Genomic DNA, 26,061 nt, shown 5'->3' on the forward strand with positions numbered 1-26,061 from the left:
CTGCCCTTGTATTCAACTTTCCATCCTGCCTACTTACTACCCAAGTTCTAAGTCAATGCTGGGGATGCACAATGAATCTGATTTGATGACATGGCCATTCTCTTGTGTTCTGTGAGCCGCCAGACAAGTGTTTCGCATGATCTTGCCTCAAGGGCTGCAATGCACTCTTGTTGTACCGTCTAGTAGGCCTGTATTATTATAGCTTTTTTATCATGTTTATTTCACTTTTCATTCACATCTCCTCCAATCTTTTTGATTGTTAGCCTCTGGGCAGATTTCAGTTCTCTAGCCAAAGATGCAGCTTTACATTGAATTAATGGGTGTCTCTCTGCCAGTTAAGAAGTTAACAAAATAAAGGAGTAGGTGTCACTCTTTTGCTTATGGTGGGGAATTGACGACATGCTGAACCAAGCGCAACCACACTCCCCGAATCTTAACCAACCTGATTGCACCGTCGACACTGTTATTTCGACAGCCCTGCTCTCCCAGCATCTGGCATAATTGGAAGCAGCAGCCAGCAGGTATCAAATGTCAGTATGAATTGTCTCCTGCTGCGTGAGCACTGACTATGAAATTGATTTGCTGTCTCCCCCCCCTTTTTTTTTTTGCAGAGTTTCGTAATGGCAGTAATGCAAAAAGTCCAGCCTGGGCAAATTTACTATGGGGTAGATGTGGTTAAAAATACTTGCATGGTAATGAATTAGAGGCCAACCTCCTGCACTCAACATGTTGTCATAATGAAATTGTCATAAACAAAAGTGGTGTTAGGATTTCTGAACATGACACATCCTTTTTGCTCACTAATAAATTGCACCAATGAACCTCCAAACAAGTCCGGATTAATCAGTACACTACATACGCTGTGTATCACAGGTGTTCTGCAAAATCCATTGAGGAATTGAGAGCTGAATATTGAAAGAGAGTCTCCCTGCTCCTCTCACGGAAGAAAGAGAGAAAGAAAGAAAGAAAGAAAGAAAGAAAGAAAGAAGGCTGTGTTGTGTTTCAGAGAACTGGGAAATGAAGGAAATAATGAGTCTAGAAACAGTCCCAAAGAGACATTATTATTCTTATTATTTATTTATGTTGTATACCGCCATTCATCCAAAAATCTCAAGATAAAAACACAAAATAAAAACACAAAACGAGCAAGAACAAGAACAAGAACAAACCAACAATCCCCTCCTCCCACAAACACATTTCAAAGAATATAGGATCTCAATCGGCCCAAGGCCTGGTGAAAGAGAAATGTTTTCACCTTGCGCCGAAATATATGTAATGAAGACACCAGATAAACCCTGGGGAGAGCATTCTACAAACAGCCAAGCTAGAAGGCACTCCTAGCCACTGAGTTAACTTGTGCATCTGGCAACACTGATGGAACAAGGATCAACCCATTTACATACCTGTTCCTTCAGAGGGAGTGCAACCCTATTCAGGATGGGCCAACCTCAAAGTTTGTGGATTTGAGAGCCACCGTCCACAGCTGCACCTGTTATGGAATTCTGGTGTTTACAGGAGTTTTTCCAGCTGTAGGCCTGGGGGAAAAGGTTACCTGGCAGAATACCTCCCCACTGCACAGTCCATTCACCATAGGTGCCAACTCCCTGTGGCCCTGGGTGCCCGAGCACCCACAAAGTTCCCTATGAAGGAGCCGGGCATCCACAAATTTCGGTGCCAGGGTCATGCACACTACATGGCACCCACAGTTGTGGGACCTAGTTGGCACTCCTGCCATTCACTAAGATCTTCAGAGGAGGCTCACAACGACTTAGATTAGGGCTTTAGATGTGTTGATGAACCAGGTCCACAGTATAAAACCATGTTGGCCCCCAGGACATCGTTCTCCAAATCTCTCAGAGTTCAGCAAAAAAGAAAAAAAAAAGAAAAACAACAACAACAATCCAATCTTTTTTGCTACCTCTGAAGTGTTACAAATTATCAGATTTCCAGTGCAACCCAACACAGAAAGCCAGATACAGTCAAACCTCAGTTGTCCATTCGGCTTCCGAAATGTTCGACAACCGAGGCACAGCTTCCAATTGGCTGCAGGAGTTTCCTGCACTCAAGCGGAAGCCGCGTCAGATGTTTGGCTTCCAAAAAACGTTTGAAAACTGGAACACTTACTTCTGGGTTTTTGGTGTTCAAGAACTGAAATGTTCCAAAATGGAGGTATTTGGGAGCTGAGGTTTGACTGTAGTAGGGTTTGTTCTTCAGTAAATGAGTACCATATCGAAACCTTATTGTCTGCAGCTGCAGCTGCTTCCGTGGGTCTGAGATTGCCATGAGTGGGGCAGGAGGAATCCATATTGCAACCTTAGCTACTAACACAAGGGGAGCCTGTTTGGCCTATTATGCATATATAATGTATGATGGGATATCTAATGTATCCCATCATGCCCTCATGTATTGCTTTGCAACTGATTGTTGGAGCAGAAACACAATTAAACTCTGGCAGCAAGACCCCGCTGAACACACCAGATGTTCTCATCACTTTTCTCCACTGTTCTCATTTTCTAAACTGAGAGGAAATTCAATTATCAGTGCTCGCTCTCACTTTTCTGAGGCATTTTATAGCTGTTCCTGTGGAATTTGATTTGTTTCTATTTGAAGGTGATTTTTTTTATTTTTTTAAAAAATTCACATCATTCAAAATATAACAATGCACATTTGTAAAGTTTCCACATGAACCAAAATAATGTGTTTTATACAAGAGAAGATATTGGTTTCTGTCTCTTGGAATACAAATTGGACTAATGTGTAAAAGAGTTTGCATAAACTATGACTCCGAGTTCATGTTATGTCACAGAAATCGGTGTTTCAGAAAGAATGGGGATTCCCATAGTTCTCTGGCTATCTTACAGGTCTGTGAACTAGAATGTATCCCTCACTTCTTGCCCTTATGTAAGGTCTGTGTCCTGGCCATCGCTGTCAGACAAAGAATTCAAACTCCCACCTGTGTTTCTGCAAAAGGCTTTAATGCGTAAATCAAAGCAGCACCTAGGGAAGGCACAGGTTGCAAGGTGCACCAGGTACATCATAGGTATAAACACATGGCTAAGCACAAGTTAAGACATTGATCCAATGAGCGGCATCTCCTCACCTTCACCTTCCATTTGAAGAGCAGGGTGGGCAGAGCTCTCAGCATGGCATGCAGCCAGAGTCCTGGGACTGGGCAAACAAATAGACACTCCTTGGTGTAGGCTAGTTCTGTGAGGTTTGCCCATTCCAGCACTGGAATCTCCATATCCTTGGAAACAGAGGTGGTGTCAGTGCCAGCCCAGCACCTGTTTTACTATTTTACCCAAAAGAGCAAGGCTCCTCAGTGAGAGGAGGAATTAGGGGTGGGTCTTTTCTGCAGTAGCTTCCCCAAATTTAAGAAATAATAATAATTCCCCAGTTAAAACTGATCCTGGACCAGGGTTGGTTAGCCATGCAGACCCTTGCATGGCCAATCCCAGGCCTGGACTATTGCAATGCACTGTATATGGAGTTGCCGTTAAGGTTGGTTCAAAAGCTATAGCTGGTGCAGAATAGAGTAAGCAGGTTGCTAAGTGGAACATCCTCTTGTACATATAGGACACCTGTGCTGAAAGAGCTGCACTGGCTGCCAAGTAGCCAGAATGTTTATGGGTTTTTTGCTGACATATAATGCCCCAAACATTTAGGAATAAGGTTATCTCCCCCCGATACAGACCTGCCCATCCATTAAGATATTCAGAAGAGATTCTATTCGTTGTATTGTAGCCTGTGGAGGTTCATCTCACAAAAACTTGGAACAGGGCCTTTTGTGTGGTAGCATCTTGTCTGAAATGAGCTTCCCTTTGAGATATGACCTCTTGCTCTAGTGCCAGGATTCCCAAACTGCTCTGTGGATCACCAGTAATCCGCAAGCTTTGTTCAGGTGGCACGCAACATACCTGTTGAAATACAATTAAAAAAAATAATAATCACACCACTTCTAGCACAGAACATTACAATTGCTACAGCAGGCAATTTTCAAGTGGTTCATAGGGGAGGGAAGTTAGGGAACCATTGCTCTAAGTGTCTTTTGGTTGCACTGTTTGCTCTTCAAGTATCGGGACAATCGAAGAGGGGAAAGAGGGAGGTCCTCCAGCCCTTTTCCTCCTTGTCCTCCTCCTTTGTAATGGTTTAAGGTATCCAGATCTTTTCTAAAGGGATTTGTTTTAGAAATGTTTGTTATTACCAAATGATGAAAAAAGTCCCACAGCAGAAGTACAATAAGCAGCTAGGGTGAAATTTATAAAGCAATGAAAGAAAAACAAATTTAAAAGCTCAAAATGTAATAATCCAGCAACAGCAAAAAGCAAGCAAGCAAACAAACAAACCCTGTACGATATTTTATAACCCATTTAACTTCAGTCACATCTTAATACACTTTTATTATTTGTTTCACTGGGTTCTGATTCCGGTCAGACTCGTTATGCTGCAGCTCTTTGTGAAGTAGGACTGTCAAATAAGCAACTGGTTTTATAGCCTGTCCCCACTGCTACACCAGATATTAATTCAGTAGGTGGTTACTTGCTGGTTCAGACCAACATCACAAAAGTGACTGTCAGTGCCGCTGCTCTGGGGACCTTACAGGGGAATTCACATAAGCAAATGCTTTGATGAGAATGAGGGATGAGTGGGTCTGTGCTGGAATTAAATATGGAACAGAGCTGTTGTGTAGGAGTTTCATCACATACCCAGCAAGCAACTCAGCCCATATTTATTGTGCCGCTGAAGAACTCAAGCAGTATGATATGTGTAGGCCAAACTGTATTTATCAGTTCTGCTCTTAGCCCACCCATCCTTCGGTAAATTAATGCTCATGTTATTCTCATACCAACCCTGCAAGCTAGATTAGGCTGAAAATGAATGAGTGGTCTAAGGTCCTCTCGACCCACAGTCAGCTTTATTGTGGCTGAGGTAAGATTTCAACACAGGTCTCTCTAGTTTGTGTCCAATTCTTTGTCTAGCATATTTGGATTCAGAGGTACAAGGAGACCAATTGCCCACATAGCCAGTACAGGCTACCCTGACAGGCAAAGGTTATATAAAGCAGAGGTGGGCAACCTGTGGCCCTCCATATTCAACTCCCATCATCCCTGACCTTATGTTATGCTGGCTGGAACTGATGGGAGTTGGTCTTCAGTGATATATGGAGGCCCACAGATACCCTGCCCTGTTCTAGAAGATCAAACAGGCTCCAGAGGCAGGGTGGTCTGTACTAGGAAAGGGTCTGATTCTGTATGAGACAGTTAGTTGTTGACATTTTAACCTATGTTCTGCTTTGTTCCTGTGTAGAACAAATCTGCACATAAAAACGGTCAACTCCCCTGCCTCAGCTGAGGTGTACTTATAAGGTATACTAAGGGCTGTTCTTTCTTTTTTTAAATTCCTTTAAACAGTGTGAAGCGCTTGGAGCAGCTTCAGATCACAGCACCTCCACCATGCCAGGTAAAAAAATGCTTTTAAAAATGATGCAGGAAGTGACCATACATTACTTCCTGTGTAATTCTATAAACAAAGGACCATTGCATGTGTAACAAAATGTTGCCCCATGTCATACAGTTGGTGGCAGCCATTTTGTTGTATGTTCAGTGGCCCTACACAGGAGTGTCGTGGACACTTCCTGCACCATTTAAAAAACATGTTTACTATTCTATGAAGCTGTTCCAAGCAGCTTCACATCTATAAATACAGGAGGGGGAATACAGAACAGCCCTCAGTACATCCTGTAACTCAACGAGCTCTCCAAAAGATCTGAGGACTAACGTCACTTCTACACCATATATTTAATGTACCCTTATACCTCATGCCATAGAAAAGAAGAATCCTGGGAACTGTAGTTTGTTAAGGGTGTTGAGACCTGTAGGTCTATGGTGTTGTCAGTACCCTTAATAAAGTAGAGTTTCCAGGATTTTTGATGGAAAGCCATGACTGTTAAAGTGACACAAGAGTGCATTAAATGTATGGTGTGGATGTAACCGAAATCTCAGATCTGCAGTCCATGCTGATGACTGGTTTGACAGAATGAATCGGGGGAGAGGGGGTGTCACCATAAAATCTGGCCTGGATTACAATTGTGTGCCATCCTTAGCTAGCTGTATTGGTACTTTTTGAGAGCCTCTCACTTGGGATGCCAAAGACTTTATTCATTTTCCCTGTCCCTGAGTGATGTCCCCTCCCTTTCACTGGAACATTTTACTAGCAGAAACTAAGTAGGTCTCACTCTCTGGAGATTTCAGTTCTATTTTAGCATACAGTATGTGGTATTTTAATGGATAGTTTAATCAGCTGGTGTTATTGGATTGCTATTTAATGTTTTGTTGCTCGTTCTAAACCTTTTAATTCATTTATCAGATTTATATACCACTTCCCGTCCTGAAGGCTCTGAGTGGCTTACTTAAATATTTAAAATTGTGTGTTTCTTTTTTTAAGAAAAGAAAAAACAACAACCAAGAAATGGAATCTCCCTGAATATTTCTGGACACCCTCCTCCCTAAATAGCCAATGCCAGTTGAGGCAGTTGTGTCACATATTCTCAACTGAGAGGAATGTGGTGTAACCTTCCAGTAGCTCTTAGTCCTCTGACCAGTGACAGAAGCCAGCCTGTCTTTCCCCCTCATTTATAGAGCCACAGGGCAGGTGGAATTCTGACAGAATGCTATCTGAATTCTCCCTCAGTGGGAGGCTGAGAAAGCTCACAGCAGCTATTGCTCCTCTGACCAGTACCCTGGGCCTGCCCGATCTTTCCCTGGCTCTAAGGGTGAAATGGAAAGCATGCCCTAAACAGCTGGAGACCAGGATAGCCTGCTGGTCTATTCCCCTATGAACCCTTACAATAATGCTCGGAGCAGCCTCCACCTTCTGAGGTGTGATAGGTGGCAGGCAACAAAGAATCACTCTTGTGAAGCCTGGCCTCTTGACTACCCATCCTCCATCCATTCCCCAGCCCCCCTGTTTGCCATTCTTCAGAATAATACAGGACCTGTGAGGACTTCTTCATTTCACAGAATGGATTTGGATCCCACAGAGGCTTCTCCTAACAGAACTGGATGGCAGCTTTCACTGATTCCCCAATCTGTCCTCTGTGTCACTTTCCACATAAGGAAATAAGAAGAGCTTGCTGGATCAGGCCAATGAACCCTGTCACCCCCTGTGGTTTCCAGCAACTTGTATTCAGAATCATGGCTGCCTCCAACTGTGGAGGCAGAACATAGTAACCACCATGTGTAGCAGCTTTTGATCGCCCTCTCCTCCTCCATGAACTTGCCGAATCCTCTTTTAAAGCTAGCTAGGTTGTTCCCACACTGTTCGTGAGGGTCCCCCAACATTCCAGAGCAGATTCTTGTTAGGGGTGTGCGGGTGGCTGCAGGGGAAAGCGTGGATCAGCAAAAATTGCCGGCCCCCTTCCACGAATGGGAGCTTCTTCTGAACCCAACACCCTTTTGCAAATGGAGAGGCAATTTTGGATCAACCCACTGTCTCCCCCCGCAGCCTTCAACACCTTTTGCTGCAGCAGCTGAATCCATATGATAACATGTCAGGTCTTTCTACTGCAGAAACGTCTGTCGCTTTATGCATTTTTATGATTCTTAGTCACCTTATGAGTCAGTATGATGATGAGATGGGGCATAAATATTTAACACACAAAGCATTATTATAGGATGCCACCTCTCATTTCCCTCTAGCCTATCCTTGTCTCCGCTTCTGCAACCACAGATTTCTCTTCCGGGAGGGAGGTGGAAGACGCTCCCTGCAGCTGCCCCATCCTATGACCCTGGCAGGGTTTTCTTTCCTTCTCTTTATGGGGCAGCCGGTTAGAAATCTAAATAGAATAAAATGTGTTCTCTCCATGGACCTGTTCCCAAAGCGCAACTGGCATTACTTTCAGAATCTCTCGCTTCCACCATTCCGTATCCCTTCAAACCTATCTGGGTAATAATTCCACAAGCAACAAATTGGATCAAATTCAGTATTTAAATCTATCATGGCAAGTAGAATAATTTCTAACAACAGCCCTGGAGAATCTTAATGCCTCTTGCCCTAATTCTCTCGGATGACCACTCAACTGTTGTTCCTCTCTTCCCATTGCAAGATTTGTGGAGAAGAATAGCCCTTCCTCACTTGCACTGCCTCGCCCTCTTAGATCCTTAAAGGCAGGCTGTCAAGGGGATTAGCCTTAATGGAAGTTGCACAGCTGAATACGCATCTGTGCTTCTTGCTGAAAGCTTACCCCTCAGCCATTGTTTCTCTCGCTGTGCAATTTCTCCAAGTGCAAGGGGAGATTTCACACACACACCTTCGCTCCTTCCAGATTCTTAGTTCTCTGGGGCACATTGGCAGCACATGTGCTTCATTTCAGATTCCCCTTGTAAGCATTTGATTCCTGGTGACATAAATATGACACATACAGATGCAGAAGCTCTTGACCTTTTTCTTTGTGTCTGTGACCGGAGCGTGCAGTACAAAGAGCTTTCTGCTGAACTCCATGCAGCTGCCTTACCAAAAAACCATGCAAAGGGAGCTTTATTTGCCCTGCTTCCCGTCTAGGATTGCCTTGGAACCGCCCCACAGCATTCCTCAGCAGGCTGTGGTCTATGATATCACCATTCAGGCTTCTGAAAGATCCCAGCCTGTTTGGACATGGCATCCATGGAACGGGACTATATTTCAACGTGATGTTGGTGGCGTTTGTTACTCCAAATAAATCACTTTCATAACTGGCCATAATCTGAGCCAGTTTATTTGGGTTTAGTTCCAGGATTTATTTCTCAGCTCTGGATTTCTGAAGTGCTCAAAGCCACCCTTGAGCATGTGCAGAGCGCCTTTCGGTTAAGTGCAACAAGGTGCAGCAACATCTGAATTATAGCATCTTCCAGAATAGAAATGAACTGCTGCTTCATAATAATCTGGCATCTGGTGTATTAGAGCAGCTTCTGTGATTTAGAGCCCCTGTGGATCCTGCTGCCTGAGGTGGTCACTTCAACTTGCCTCATGGGTGGGCTGGCCCTGTCTCAGTGCTCCAAGTGGGATGGAGGAGGGCTGTGGGGTGGTTTTTCTTTAGATTACACCAGATTTGAAAACAAGGGAGATGGTTTTGGGTCTTTTTAAAACAAAGTGAGGCAACATCAGACTCCCTTCTGTCCCACTTTCAGCACTAAGTGTACCATGCAGATGGGTTGACAGGAACACCGACCAGTTTTGTAGCACCTTACAGACTAATTTATTATGGCAATATGTTCCATAAGCTGCATTTTCTAGCATTTTAATACAATTTTAGGAATGCAACCTCAAAGACTTGACAGTGCACTAGATTTTCCAAAGATCCACACTAGGCCTAGTCCTCCTTAGCACCTGTCTTCTAATTCCCTATTTAGAGATGCTAATGAATTAGCCTGCAGAAGAGACGACTGGGTGGCAATACGGTGGCTAGGTTCAAATATCTTAAGGGCTGTCATATGGAAGATGGAGTAAGCTTGTTTTCTGCTGCTCCAGAAACTGCAAGAAAGGAGATTCTAACTTAATGTTGGGACTAACTTTCTGATGGTGAGAACTGTTCAACAGTGGAACAGACTACTTCAGAAGGTGATGGACACTCATTCATTTGAGTTTTTTTAATGGAGGTTGGATGGTAATATGTCTGGGATTCTTTAGTTTTGATTCCTGCATTGCAAGAAGTTGGACTAGATGTCCCTTGGGATCCCTTCCAACACTACAGTTCTATGGTTCTATGCATTTCTTCCAGGCTACGCTCAAAGAAGAAACTTGGTGCCTAGTAAAAAACCAGCCATGAATGAGGTGAGACCATCTTGGCTGTGAGTCTGGAAGACCTGCTCCATGCCTTGCAGGCCTTTTCCCCATGTGGCCTGCAAAAATGGGGATCTGGACTGACTCCGTCTACAAAACCTGAGGCTGCTGAACAGACTCTTGGGCTGGAATGTTGTTTGCTGTTGTTGCTGTACGTTTTTTTGTCTCTTTATTTTAGATCTTCTTGTGATTTATGTGGAAATGTTTCAGTTTGGCTGTGTATTGTTTCAATGTTTTATTTACTGTTTATGACTACCTTTTGTTATGCTGTAGTTATGCATTATTTCATGCTGAAAGCCACCTTGAGCATGCTTTGAACTGTGGAAAGGCGGTATACAAATAAAATTATGTATGTATGTATGTATGTATGTATGTGTGTATGTATGTATGTATGTATGTACAAGTACTGGAATTCTTCTGTCTTGGAATAAAAACTGATGGCAAAGCGTTCTTGGTTTCTCTTCCCCTTCTCTCTCATTCAGCCCCCACCAAATCCCACACACCCTTTCCTTTCCCGATCTTTTCTTGAATTTCAGGTTGCATAAGAAAATTATCTGTTTTGGGAAAGAACCCTGATCCATTTCTGATGTGTTACAAGGTTAGCAGGCGAAAGCGATCTCATATCTGTTCACTGTATTGAGAAACATGATGCCTACCTGGACATCTTCATAATCGCATTCCCACTGTTGTTGTGGCAGTGGCTAGCTGGTTATATGTAAAAAAGGTATTCAAAAATTGTTTGGTGTAATTTTAGATGATATGATGTCCCAGTTTAAAATGCAGAAGGGAGCCAGCATCATGTGACAAAGCAGCTGCCTTCAGACCACAATTTGGGAACCTCTGTTTCAGGGGATTGGCAAATAGTGCTGGAAACTTTGAGGTCAGTGGCTGAAATCTACACAGCGGTGTCATCAGATGTTGGTCTGCAAATTTTGCTAATCATTAGATGTCTCTGCCCCTTTACGCCTGAAGAGTTTGTTGTCTGAGACTGTATTCTTTTTTTAAAAGTTTTTATTTGATTTTACAAATTCATTCACATTCATAATCACAAATAATAAAAATTATACAAGATTCTTCTGAATCTTGAGACTTCCCTCCTCCCCTCCATGGGTTCTTCAGGTAGGTTTTTAAACTGCCTATTATAAGTCCTTCTAATTTACAATCCTCCATTGTATCCAAGGTTAATATATCATTGCAAGAGTTATTTAAAACCTGCCAAAGAGTTCAAGTGTTTACTGTGATCTTTCAGATATGATATAAATTTATCCCATTCTTTACTGAAGTTTTGATCCTCCTGATTTCTGATTTTCCCGGTGAATCTTGCCATCTCTGCATAGTCCAAAAATTTCATCTGCCAATCCACCCTGGTAGGTATCTTGTCATCTTTCCAGTTCTGGGCAAGGAGCATCCTTGCAGCTGTTGTAGCACATATAAACGGTCTTTTCAGTTCCTTCCAGACTGAAAAGTCTGGGACTGTATTCAGATGAACAAATGCAAACTGCATTAGATGCTTTTGCATGGGGGTTTGTGTGTGTGTTCAGGAGCCATGCAACTTACCTTCTGTGCTGTTCACATGTGCATTCTATATACAAGCATATTCCCTACTTTTTCATCACAAACAGTAAAAGACATGGGAGTCCTGCTCCAGATGGAGCATTTCTGTGTCTTAGATATCAGAACGGGGCCTTCTTTTTAATCTACAGTTTGTGGCCTCTATCCTTTATTCTACCCGTACAAGGCATTTTGTACAATGTTCCTTTCTGTTCTGAGTCATATAATCAAACCCACTTTTAATCTGCTGTTTTCGCATTTCACCCCCTGTGGCTAGGGAATCTGAACACAATTCTCCATCCTACCCATACTTTTGGTTCCAAGCTAATCTACAGCATGTTCCAGTTTTTGGAATGCTTATATATACTTTATATATACAGTGGAACCTTGGTTTTTGAGCGTCTTAGAAGCCAAACTATTCGGAACCTGAAGGCTGACAACCCGGAAGTGAATGCTTCTGCTTTCAAATGCGCCTCGGAAGTCAAACAGCTTCCGAGGTGGGTTTCTCCATTTTCTCAATGGAATTTGTCAACCGCCCATTGCATCTCGGTTGTCAAACATTTCAGAAGTCGAACGGTCTTCCAGAACTGATTATGTTTGACAGCCAAGGTTCCATTGTATATACAAATGAGAACGAGCGAGCGAGCGAGAGAGAGAGAGAGAATGCAGTACGTGTACACTTTTGAGAAATGAAAACTTATTTAGGGCAATTTGACTACAAAAATCACTAAGTTAATTTTGTGTAGCTGTGTTAGATATGTCAATGGCAATTGCTTAGTAAACTGACTATGGAAAATTAAACTATTGACTGTGGAGGGATGGCCCCACGTATTTCTGCTTTGCCTCATTTTCTAAAGTTCTCACATTGGCTTTGCAAAGATCTACTACTCACAGATCCTTGTCACCTTCTGTCTTTCCCAGGACTTGCAGAGCAGGCAGGCAGGCATTGCCTACCGTGTATGTTCTACTTATCTTCAGCATGCAGCAGTCAGGCTTCTGCCTGATGAAGATGGCAAAAAATACTTCAGCTAGTGGGTTCTTTTTCTGTTCCCTGCTTAAGTATCTATCTTGTCAAATGGGACACTATCAGAAGAAATAAACCAGATGAAAACCAAACAGGTGAATTTTCACTTTAATTCAGAAAAAATACTGAACTCTTCCTTTTTTAAATTCATCATGACTGAAATATTTTAGCTTTGAACTTTTCTTCCTTCCAAACCAAACTTTAGTAGTTCTGATTTAGGGATCTCTATTCAGTTTCCAAGAGCAGATTTAGGTAAGGGTAAGAATTTTTTTGCACCCCTTTAAAAAAGAATACATATTGGAATACATATTGAACTATTCCACTTTGGAAGGGTTTTTTTTTTTTTTTTTTAATGCTTTCATCTCATCAGATCTTTGGTTTCTGCTTCTTCCCAGGACCTTTTGAATTCCTGCTCTCTGGAAGCACAACCCATTATGAAATCACACAGCCTTCATTCTGGTAGCCTTTCCCAAAAAGTATTGGCTCCAAGACACTTTCCTCTTTGAAGCATGAAAATATTTAAAGAATGACTTCAGCGGGACATTTTTAAATGAAAGAGCTTGCTGAGAATCCATGCAACCATGGAAGACCATAATTACAACAGCAGATTTCAGACCAGTCAATTTTTACAATCAAGGGTCCACAAATGCAATTATTGGCAGGAGCCAGGTGTTTCTAAGAACATCCTCAAACTGTGCTCAATGCATATTCATATATATATATATATATATATATATGCATGTTTCTGGTTTTTTTCTAGTATTTGTTTGCTTGGATAAAGAATGTCTCCATCTGGTTATTTTTGATAGCCTGATTATATTTATAGCTCAAAGGAACTTCACTTTTGAAAGTCGGATGACTTCACAATTTGCATGAATTAGAACTTGAAAAACCATCCATCAATGATGACAATATCAAGTGATGATTTCTAGCATGTGAAACAGCTATTGCTGTTAGTGATGAACAAATCTGTTTCATCCCATTTCTGAATCAATCTGCATGAAAATTCAAAAAAAATGCATTGTCTCACAAAATACGCATTCAGATATGTATCTTATCTTAATATATACATTCATAACCTATTTCATTCTAAAATACACATTTTAAATAACATTTTGGTACATTTTTTGAGTTGAGATCTGTTCACCACAACATTCAAAGAATGAAATCCAAAGCGTAATTATGATCTGATCCACACATTATTCCAGGAGCTATAGATCAAGTCAGTATGCATCAGAGTTGACTTTTATTGAATTCTTCAAGCTTCCCTATTGCTAGTCAACAGATGAAATGTCATGACTGATGGTCACCGTTTATCATCACTTCTCATTGCATAGTGATTCTCCCATGATAGACACATTTAATGAATCAGTATCATTGGCTGGGGTTATATACAATCACCACAGCATTGTCCTCTCAGAAGAATATTCAGGAGAACCTGAATAGGCCCCAAAGAGGTGAACACCACCTCTCTTGTCCTGAAAACCCATCTGAGTTTTGCAAGCTGTTTTGGTTCTCACTCATGCAGAAGGCTTTATTCCACAATCTGCTAGCATCCAAATGTAAGTCTGGTCACAGGTTACTAAGTCAAAAAGCATGGCAGAGCTCTAGAATATATGGCTATGCAGAAGCTAAGATGTTGACTCAACATTTCTCTCTCTCTCTCTCTCTGCCATACCTGCCATCAGCAATGACTGTTCGCCCGACACACCCACACACACCCCTTTTGAAGAGCAGAGTGGGCACCTTCATTCATGTGGCTGACGTCCTGAGGCTCAGATCTTGGCAAGCAAGCAGCCTGCCAAATAGGGTGAGTGTGTGGAGGAGGCAGTCTGTGCTGGTGCACTCATCTCCTTGTCCTTGATGATGGAGGTAGGTACGATGAGACCAGCTCACTGTAAGATTTATCTTTTAGTCTCTCCACTCAAGGGAGTGATTCTTTACTGGCAGAGGGGTGGTGCTGAAGGCAGTGTTTGATCAGCTGGGATGCTGCACTTGGAGTATCCAGTGACAATGCAACCTATTTGCCCCTTGCCCTGGGTCAGAGATCTCCAATGAGTTCTGCTCACTGCCCCCCCCCCCACTCTGCTGGTCCCCTCCCCTGGGTTGAGTCCCTTCAGTTCTCCAATCTTGTCCCACTTCTCCCTGTCTGACCACTCTCACCAAGGCACCTCCCCGTGGCCCATGACACAAGCACTCCTTGTCACAAACACTCGTAAACTCCCTACTAATCTGCTTCACAGTATTCAGCAATCTGCCAGTAGTTCCCTATCCATCTCTCTCTCTCTCTCCCTTTCCCCCATAGCTAGTGCAATAGCTAGTAGAAGTTCTCTCTGGCCTTCCCAAACCTTGCAGTCCTTTTAATGGAAGTTATCAGAGAATGAACTGGGATTTCCTGCAGTCCAGGAATGCATTCTACCGCTAAGCTAATCACCATCCCAGATGAGCTAACGGTATAGGATAGTTTACTTGCTTTAAAATGCTCTAATAATTTGTTAATATTATGTAACATTAGTCAGTCCTCTACACATCTTATTAAAGCAAAAAACAAAACTGCAGTAATGCACAAGCCATTCTTCCTCTGCTACACCAGAAATGCTGCTGATGGACAGAAGAGCATGTTACTGATTAGATCTGGACCAGCGACTCACAGCCTGGGATTATAGTTTCGGCAATTTGCTTGAGTTTGTACAACCCAAATATCAGATAACATTAAGGTTTACATTTTCCATGGAACGCTGTCTCGAGAATATATTGATTCCTAGAGTATCAGATTACTCCAGAGCCAGAGTAGGCCAAAAGGAGAGTTTTGCTTTCCCCCCCCTGCTGACCTTTGAAAAACAGAATTGTATGACTACATACAGAGACCCGAGTGACCTTCAAGAATCCAAGCAGGGCCTCATGAATTACAGTGCACTTTAAGTGAGATTGTAAACAATAAGGTGAGGAGGGAAGAATAAAAACCCCAACAGAAGCAGAATTTTAAAGGAATTCCCCAAATAAGAAGAAACTGCAGATTAGCAGTGTGATGCTATATACCCCCACTTAAAATGAAGTCCCATTGAGTCCAATGGGGCTTACCCCCAAGAAACCAGGTGCAGAATTGAAGCCTAACAGCAAAATCCTAGACATGGTTAGTTAGAAATAAGCCCCCTTGAATTCAAGGGGGCTTACTCCCAGGTTAGTGTGCAGAGGATTGCACGGGCAGATTTTCCAACTCAGACGCTTTTTATATGCAGCCCTAGGAACAATTCAATGGGGTTTACTTTTCACATTGTTTGCAATTTTGTTAGTGCTAAGATTCTTCTTTCATCTCATGCAGAGAACCTCTGTTTTGCATGTTACCTCACATCATGATATCTTATTCTTACCTCATCAGGAGACCTTTATAAATAAAACTCACAGTTCACTGGGTCCACTTTAAATTCACTTTGGTAACTTCTCATCATGAGCCATTTGTACGAATTGCATGGTTATGTGCCAAACCAGACTGATGCACACTGTTCTGAAGCTTCAGGTAAGTTGACAGTGCCAGGGAAGAGAGCTGGATTTTTGGATGTAGTATACATCTCATAGAGATGCCTTTAAAGGCCTACACATCTTGGGATGTAGGCAGCATATACACCATACATTTAAAGCACCTGGCTTCTCCCAAAGAATCCCAGAAACTGTAGTTTAAGGGTGCTGGGAACTGTAGCTCTCTGAGAGGGTGGACTATAGTTCCCTGGATTCTTTGGGAGGGGAAATGTGCTTTCAATCTAATTTCAATGTGTGGTTTGTAGTCAACCTTAGGTACCGAATTCCTACATCAGTCTGCCCCTGTGTTAAGATGATTGGCAAAGGCTGTTCTTCAGATACCTCCACTGTCTGAGATGAGGCAGCTGGTGACCACAGGTATAGCCTTCCAGTAGTGACAAGGAACATTGTTAAATACCTAAAGGGCTCAGGGCATGAGTCCATGATGCAATTTTCCATAAAATCTGCACATCTGAATGTATATGTAAAGAGGCAAAGGAAACAAATGCATAGTCCTAAATGCTTTTGAAATCACAGTCTTGCACTGACTTAAACAGAAGCTCTCCCATAAGTGCTGCAGACCTGTATTTCCTATGGAAATTCAGCTTAGAAGAGGTGCAATGCGGAGCTTCCCAAAACAGAGCCATCTTCATTAACGTGGCTTCCCTTTGGTCTGCATATGGAGAGTGTTGGCTTCTTATATTGTACACCAGGGTGTCTAGCAGCAAGTGCTTTGTTTAGAAGTCACAGTGGGCTCCTTGTCAATGTGCAGCTATGACTAGATCATGATGCAGTTTCATATCCTCCGAGTGTCCCAAATATGCTGGAATGGTCATGAAAACCGTTAAGTCATCACGGCTTCTCATTTGGTCACAGATAGCTTTCCGGTTTAATTCCCGAATAACAACTGAGGTAGTCATTGCCTGAAGCAATGACTAGGGCTGGCTGGGGCTGATGGAAGTTGTAGATCAAAACATCTGGAAGGCATCTGGTGGAGGAAGGGTGGCCTGGAGGAATGCTCAAGCATCCAACATGTTTGATAGAGATGTTTGAAGGCACATCATGGACACAGCTCCATTAGGCATTAGCAAAACAGCTTGAGCAGTAGATACAACACCTTCCATAACATTGAAATGAATTTCATGAATTTCAATTCATGAAATTTCAAAGCATTTTCCAAATGGAAGTTTGACTTGAGTGGTTAGATCTCTAGTTCTTGCTCTTGGTGGATTGCAGATCCACCATCTGGCAGAAATACTCTGTGGGTGAGGGATGGAATTGGGTGTCACCAAATCACATGGGTCCATTGTCAAGAGCTGGGCATTTCCTACCACCACGAAACTCTCATTCAACATCTCATTCCGCTTTTGAAAGTTCTGCTATGTATCATATAATCAACTGCATTGTGCAACTTGTTAAAACTAATGTGAACTCTTAAAGCTTGGGGGGGGCGCTGTGCTTTTTTTATTATTATTAAGGCATCTCAGGGTGGTTTTTTTTGTCATTTCAATTTATAATATTGACTTTCTACCCGTTGTCTAAGTATTTTATTTTTTTCTTCAGAGGGCTGGCACTAACTATCTCTGCAGTTATCTTTTTTTATATTATCGAGTAACTGCTTTTCCCCATAATGATGTGCTGTGTATGCCACGGCTGGGCCTGAAAATACAACAATGCCATAAATTAGAGAAAGCCAATGATTGATTTAGGAGTCCTATTATTTTTACCATAACTCTGCTAGTGGAAATCCAGGACTGCAGTCTTCCACTAGACCTTCCACTGCTATCAATGTCTTTGAGATAAGCTTTAAATAACCACGGGATAAAAGCACACACATGCACCCTGGACAGCTTTATGAAGATAATAACAGCAATTAAACCATGATTCTTTGGGGAATCTCAACCTTCTGCAAATCACTGATGCAAATTTTTAAGTGAGATATCCTTGGAAAGATGTAAATTGCACAAAAAATAAAAACCAAGCTGATGAGCTTCCGGAGGACAAAGCCGTGTGTGTGTGTGTGGTGGGGGAACAGTCATTGCTGACGTCTGGTCCCAGCAGGTGTGGCAGACTTGCTAATCAACCTGATCACAATTACAACTCAGTCATGTCCCTAGAATTCTTCCCTCTGTTTTCCTGTTGCTTTCCGACAGCTGCTATGCTTAGCTGCCCTGCTGCTTCCCAAGCTACCATGAAGCCCTTCTGGCAACTGAAGGTAGGCTCAGAGGCTGTAGGTCGGTGCATGAAATTGGAGCAGCTGAAGACAGCAACTGTTGTGAGGAAGCAGGGCTTTGATAGCCATGGTTTCTCAAAACTCACCACTCACTGTGCTTGCACACAGAAAACTGTTCAGTTGATGATGGCTGGTGGGAAAAGGTCCCATATTTTTATGTTGTGAACTGCCCTGATATCTGCAGGCTGAAGGCTGGTGTACAAATTTAATAAATAAAATAATAAATAAAGGCAGAGGGGATGGAGAGATCTTTGTTGTTGGCATCTATCTGTCTTGAAAGACAATGGCGTGCATCTCCAGGGGTGAAGTCAAACTGCTGTGTTAGCAGCACTGAAGTGACGTCCCTGTGGCACAAGCCCTGGCAGAGTGTATGAAGGTCCTGGGCTGCCCCCTTTGGCCTTGCTGATGTAGTTCAAAGGAAAGCAGAGCAATATGTTTGGTACCAGCTTGGCTACAGGAGCTGTTGGGAGGTGGCATCCAAGATGCCATCCAACCATCTTAAGACTCCATTCAGGATTTGTGTAGGGTCTACTGCTTAGATCTTTCTTCTTCCGGAGATATCCCATGAGGCAGCGGAGGTTTAGGATTATAGTTTTCCTTCTCCTAGATTAGCCACCTTCCCGGGATGATGACCTCATCTGCCCCTCACTTCCCTCTGCAGCATGTGTAGAAACCACTTTCTTGACTATTGGACCCACTATTAGTCCGGTCTGCTTAATCCTCCAGAGCTTGGGGAGTCCCTAGCTCACTGAGTGTTTGAGACCCATCGGCTACCCTCACCTGGTTTAGCCAGCCAGTCAAATCCATTCCCAGGGTGTGGCCTCTGTCACATGCTGACAGCTTCTAAGAGCCACAGGTGAGAGCTGAGTGTTGGATGGGGACTAAAGGTGGGCAGACTACCCCAGAAGGAGCACAACATGTCCCCTAACACCCCATACACCCCAATGGAGAGACCATTTTATATTTAAACTTTTCTGCCTTTTTCCCTAACAGGGACTCAAAGCAGCTTACAGATAAAAACAAGAATAGCTAAAAACATAGGAAAAGCATGAGCCCTTTCATTAAAACCAATTAGTTCCCCAAAACCTGTTGGAGCAAGAAAGCCTGCACCTGCTGGCGGAAGGGCAACAAGGAAGGAGTCTTGATGGACAAGTCTTGAGGACTGGTTATTTCTTCACACTTGCCCATCAATTTCTTGAAGTTATGTACAGTGATGATGATGCCAAACCAGTTAATTATAACTGTTTGTAATGCGAATCTAGCCTGTTCTAATTCCCATATGTATAACGACCCCTGACTCTAAAGTTCCAGAACTGTAACAGGCTCATAATTAAAAATGAGGTTTCTTGTTCTGCTTTCCTGTTTTATGGTGGCTATATGATGGTTCTCCCTCTTTGTCTGGACTGCTGGAAGAGAAACAGATCACTCTTGCTGGAGATCTGAGCCAATCACTTATAGAAAGCTTGCCCCCCCCCCCGCTAAACACACATTTAACCAAAGTACACTTCAATAATGTACATGTGTATAAAAAACAACCACCACCATGATTTGAAAGCTAAAAAGAAAAAGAAGCACTTTTACTTTTTCATTCCACTGGGCTTGTAAATATGTCTAATTCTGAATCCCAACATGGTTAGTTATTTAAACATACTTTAGAGAGCATGGCTGTTTGGGAAACAGTGGTCTTTGTTCCTTGTGTTATTTGTTTTGACCGTTAACTCATTAGCAGGAAGATATATATATCAAATAAAAAGAATTATAGCAGGCAACAGGCAGCAGATAGGATAAAGGTACAGATAATTTCAGACGATAGTTTGGTAATTTCCTTGACAGAACTAGTAGAGTCTTCAAAAGAAGTATTGAATGAAATCCTCCGCCAGTGTAGCAAAGCATCATGCTATTTATTAAATGAAACCAAATTTGAAAAGCTAGGTTTGCGATACAAAAAGCTCCAGGAGACAGTCCTGTTCTATTCCATCGAAAGAAGTCTCAAATAAACATTTGGGCATTAACTTATCTGTGGATTTAAAGACTCTGAGAATAATTATGATCCATAGTAAAGAAATCAAGAAGGATATCAGGAGATGGAATGAGATGAATTTATCATGGATGGCTCAGATAGATGTAGTAAAATCTAATGGCCCTTTGAAATTGCCTTTTCTGTTTCCCACATTACCTATTAGTGTATCAGATAAAATATGTTTTTAAAAATGGAATAAGATGTATTAAATTTATAAATAATGGGAGGGGGTAGAATTGAAAATTCTTGCAAAAGAGAGATCAATATAGGAGTTTGAATATTCCTGACACCTGGAATTGGTGGCAATCATATATTGGATTAGGATGCTGGATTAGATATCGTTGATCTGTGGAACAAAAAGGTAATGGGATACCCTTGGAATTCACATTCATGGTCAGAGCAAAAGAAAAGACCAAGGAATATTGATAATAATCTAATACTATACTTCTTATTTTGGAACTTGGATGAGATTAAGCAGAAAATTGCTTTTGATTTATCTCTAAAAATGATAATATCTTCAATGAGCACTCTAAGATAAGAGGTAGTTCTATATATATGATGAGTTATGTGTTAAAATTATGGAATTCCCTCCCAAAGGTTGTTCATCCAGCTTCTTTTATGGTTGTTTTCGAAACCTGGGAAAGGCAGCACTATTTTAGAGAATTTTGGAAGTTCTTTGGACGGGGAGAAGGGTTGTTCCATTTGGTTTGATTATTTCCTGGATATAATGCTATGTATTTTTTAAAGTTATATTGTGTACTTCTCTGTTCTCAAGGCAGCTTGAGGATTCCATGATTCCAAAGGTGAGGTATAAGTATTTTAATTTGCAAATAATGCCCATTGGTTTTATTTCATTTCTTCCCACAGGTCAGGGAGTGGTGGTGTTTGGAGACCCAGAAAGCGCTGGATCCTTTGCATCCTTGCCTACTTTTGTTCTGCCTCCCACCAACATGCCCTCTATCTGCCCATGACATGCACCTTTTCTGCCTTACTGATGTTAATGCTCCAACAGAAGATCAAGGACCTCTGAAAGTACCATGGTGTAAGGAAAAGGAGACATCCAACACTGGCTGTTCTTCTCTAGAGTTTAACAACTTTTTGTGGCCTTAGAGAAGGAGATCTAATGTTTCTAGCACCCTCTGGGATGGCTGGGCCCATTGAAAGTATTTTAGGATCGAAGGCTAAATCTTTAGCTGAACATAAATTTACACCTGAATGGGGAAGGAACTGAACTATAATATCATGTTGGATATATGTATATATTTACTCAAGAGGGTAAAAAGTATATAGCTATTGCTTTAAGAGAAAAATAATTTAAATGATGAAAAATGAAAAATAAATGAAACAATGACCAAACAGATCTTAGCTCGAGAAAGATATGTATATATCATCAGCCCTTTGGGGCTCTCTGCATTCGTTGAAAAGCAGTAAATAAAGAAACATTAATTATTATAATATTATACAAAATAATCCTTGTTGAAGATTTGGACAACCTCAGGCAGACAATGGTTATATTTGGTGGGCCTGCCCTAAAAATGTCTGGTTTCAGCAAGCTATAACTGTGATAATAAAAGACAGACCAAAAGTTCTCATTAAATCCAATAGTTCTTCTATGTTATATGAAGGAATCTTTTGAGACAGTAAAATGAAAAATAAATGATTAATTTTTTCCTAAAATCCAGGACTGAAACAGAATCTAAATAGAATACAGTGGTACCTCGGTTTACAAACTTAATCTGTTCCGGAAGTCCACTCTTAAACCGAAACTGTTCTTAAACCGAGGGGCGCTTTCCCTAATGAGGCCTCCCACCGCCAGTCCCCTTCCACAATTCGGATTCCATTCTTAGACCGAGGTAAAGTTCTCAAACCAAGACACTATTTCTGGTTTTGCGGAGTTTGTAAACCAAATAGTTCTTAAACTGGACTGTTCTTAAACCGAGGTACCACCGTACTGGGGAAAGGCCATAGCTCATTAGTAGAGCATCTGCTTTGCACACAGAAGGTCCTGGGTTCAATCTCCACCATCTGCAGGTAGGCTTAGAATAGATCCCGGTCTACTGAAAAGCTACTGCCAATCAACACCAACAAAACTGAGCTAGATGATCCAACTCAACAGAAGTCAGCTCCCCATGTTCTTATGTTTTATCTAGTGAAGCTTGGCTAGGAAGATGATGAACTACATTGCTGGTGGCAAAACTTACCCATTTATGTACTCAGATATAATCCCCATGGAATTCAATGGGCTTACCTCAATGTATATAGGATTGTAGCCTTCCAGAGGGAAGGGAAATAAACTCATACATGGAGAACTGGATTTAGTTTTTAGCCCACTGGAGATTCAGAAGAATTGTTAACTAGGGTGAAATTATTCTGTTGATTTTCATCAAGGGATGTGCTTGTTTATGTACTATATGTACACATATGGAAATATTTGAATAATTTTCAAAAGCATGTGAACGATGTGGATGGGAGAAGGGAGCTAAAATCAAGTGGGCGATTCCTTGTGAATGGCATTGAAACATGTCTACTTCTGAACAGCCTGCACTGAGTTCTGTGAGGTTGTCCCCCACCCACCCAGGATTAAGATGAGTAAATAAGAAACGCTTCATTGGATGAAAAGGTATTTGTGTGTCCCAATCACCTCTGACAGCTACAGCCCAATAAGCTAGGTGCTAGCATCTGAAACCAACTTGCATTAGTGATGCTCAGTGGGTGGCAAGTCTTACAGCTGGTGCTCTACTTGAGGAAGGAAACTAGCAGTAAAAACACTTTAAGCATCGCAGGAACGTAGCCCACAGGAGGGCTGCATGTCCCAGGTCCAACTGTCTGGTCCCATCTAGGACTTTATTAGTGGCCACCCACTGAGTATTGCTAAGGCAATTTTGCTTTTAGCATTTTGAAACTCTTTGTTCGCCAGTGTGTTGATTCAGCAAGTCATTTGAAAGAATAGGGCAATAGTGGTGAGGAAATTAAGAGTTCAGTGTTTGGGTTGAATAATTAGCACAGTTTCCTTTGTGATCTTTTGGCAATCGATTATTTCCTGCTCTTCATCCCTCTTGGGGACCCAAACTGTAGAGTGAAATGAAGGGTATGGAGGCAGCTTTGTAGCACTGCTAATGGTGTGAACCAGGCCTGATCTACATTTCATTCCACTTCTGCCCGCTTGATAAAGCAGCTATGTACTGCCCCATAGATAAAGATAGCAAATTAGCCCCTAATAAGCTTGAAGCAAATATTTTATGTCTGTATTTACACAATTTATAACCCTCATAATCAACAGCTATTTAGTGTCACTATTTAGCATCTACTGATAAATACAAATATACATTAAAAATACATATATCCTCTGCAGTGGTCCCACTCTGGGTTGAGTTCTCCATGCCTGCAATTTGCATTGGGAGAAGAAGCTCCCATTGGAGTGAATAAGCAAATAAGTTGGCTGTACAAAGCTGCAGGCGCCACTCTGTTGTGTTCCTCATTAAATCTGACAGGATTCTTGGTCTATCCTGTAAATCTGTTCCTTCATATTGCTACTGGTGTGGAAACCCCCAATACATTGTGTCCAACCCCCCCCCCTTGCATCAGCGCTGCATGACTTCCATTTATGACTCACGTTCTTTAATAGGCCTGTCATGTTTCCACTCGCAAACTCTTTCGACAGCCTCTTGCTTGGATTCTGCTTCATGCTTCTATGGACTCACTATGATCTCACCTCTATCAGGATAAATGTAATATATACATTTATATGTATTTTAAAATTGTGCTAGTAGTAATAAATACAGGCAATACAGTTGACATAATGATGGTTAACAGATGAGAAGGAAAATGCAATTAGCTGCAGCGAACCTCATGAAAGGATAAATTGTCAAGAGCATTTAGAAGAAATTAGCTGTTCACATGCCTCAGAGTGCAATCCTATGGTTCCTCAGAAGGCATCTCAGGAACGAAAGAGATTTTGTTGATCTCTCTCCCTTTGGGTGGTGGTCTGCCCTAGGAAGCCCCCTCCTAGCTGTTGAGGAAAGTATCTCTGCTGCTAGTGTCCCACCATTAGAAAAGGTGAAAAGAGGGTAGAAAGGTGGCAACCCAGGGGCATGTCAAGGACTGAGAGTTGTTAAGAGCCACCTGTTCCCCTTACAAAGCTACAATTCCCAGAGTTCCCTGGGAAGAGGGGTTGACTGTTAAACCACCCTGAGAACTGTCATGCTATAAGAGGAGCAGGGATCTCCTAGCAATTTGCAGCACCCTTAGCAAACTCCAGTTCCTAGTACAGTGGTACCTCGGGTTAAGTACTTAATTTGTTCCGGAGGTCCATTCTTAACCTGAAACTGTTCTTAACCTGAAGACCACTTTAGCTAATGGGGCCTCCTGCTGCTGCCATGCCGCCGGAGCACAATTTCTGTTCTCATCCTGAAGCAAAGTTCTTAACCCGAGGTACTATTTCTGGGTTAGTGGAGTCTGTAACCTGAAGCATATGTAACCTGAAGCGCATGTAACCTGAGGTACCACTGTATTATTTGGGGGAAGCCATGGCTGTCTAAAGTAGGATCATAGAATTGTAGAATTGGAAGGGATCCTGAGGGAATGTCAACTTTACATGGATAATGCAGATATGACCTGAGTGTTAGGTTCATCACTTGCAACATTGCACTGGACTTTGAGGCTTAATTTTTTTCATTTCACTTTTAATTTGTGTGCCGTCTTTCTAGTTTACAGTACTCAAGGCGGTTTCCAAGCTGAAGAAACAAAGAATGTACACCTTACAACAATCTAACCCAAGACAAAAATGTGATAATAAAACAGTTGTTTATGGAGTTTAATTCCTGCCCCTACAGGCTATGAATATTGTAGACCTTAGGATACCTGGGTGATCTCTCTGTTTCCTGATCTCTCTGATGCAGCATAAATATGGCTAAAAGACCTATATGGTCTGGAGGGATCAGAGAATCTAAGTGAATCCTGGCAAAATGAACCAAGTTCAACACAGGATAATGTGGGACTTCTGCAAAACAGGGTTTTTTTCTGAATTGAGTATCTCCTCTATTTCCACCACATTTTTCACTTTTATAATATTCAAACCGGGCTGGGCTGAAAGATCCATGCCCCTTGGTATTATAAGGTCACTTGAGAAGACGTTTAGAAGTTTTAAAAAGAGACTTCCAATATGACTAAATAAGCAGGAGAAACTTCAAATGGGTCTTTCAGGGTGGTGATGAATTACTGTTATGCGTTTGTAGGGATGAGATGCTGTCTGTTGATTAATGACCAAGTGTGGTGCATCAGATTTAGTTATTGGAGGGACTGCTTCATAACCACACTCCACTCTTGTAGAAACGGGCCTTGTTTTGCCCCCTTATGAGATGAATTCATCCATCAAGAGGGTTCTTTTTGTCAAAAACTTAAAAGGAACATATGCCAAATGGCTGTGGGAAAGTGGTAAGTGCACTCTTTAAACTGATTTATTCAGTCCCGTGCATAATCAATGCAGTGGACATTTTGTTCTAAGTGTGCCTAGCTGGGTGACTATGGATTGCCAGGGTATTGAACTCTGGTATAATAAGAATTTCCCAAAAAATAAATTTTAAAAATAGCCTCTTAAATCTTCCCGTTTTCCAGGCTACCACTGAGACGCGAGACCAGGAGCATTCAATTTGTGTCAGAATCAATTCCAATCAGCATTTAGATGGCTTCGGCTGTAGGACAGTGAGTGGAGTATGGAAAGGATTCCCCCCCCCCTTTTTATTGATGACTTGGTTATGAAACATGGGCTGAGATCCTAAGTACACTTGCATCAGGAAAAGCATTCTCCTGAAATCAATGGTGTTGACTTCCAAGCACTGGCAGGAGTGCCAGAATATTTAAAGCTAGGGTAATAGTACCACTGCCTCTCATTACATCCAGTAA

At 41.9% G+C, this 26,061-nt stretch overlaps 1 long non-coding RNA gene across 2 annotated transcripts in view; it reads left to right on the forward strand.

Moving 5' to 3' along the window:
- LOC308474468 overlaps nt 1–26,061 on the forward strand; it is a 48,668-nt gene that overhangs the window by 11,176 nt on the left and 11,431 nt on the right. Inside the window, exon 2 of one of the 2 annotated variants that reach the window (XR_013984750.1) lies at nt 14,080–14,263. This is a non-coding gene — a long non-coding RNA (uncharacterized lncRNA). The remainder of the gene's footprint in view (nt 1–14,079; nt 14,264–26,061) is intronic. The other variant, XR_013984751.1, reaches the window with a different exon arrangement.

This window comes from Podarcis pityusensis, assembly GCF_964106645.2.
Source record: "Podarcis pityusensis genome assembly, chromosome: 3".
In the NCBI taxonomy this organism is placed as follows: domain Eukaryota; kingdom Metazoa; phylum Chordata; class Lepidosauria; order Squamata; family Lacertidae; genus Podarcis; species Podarcis pityusensis.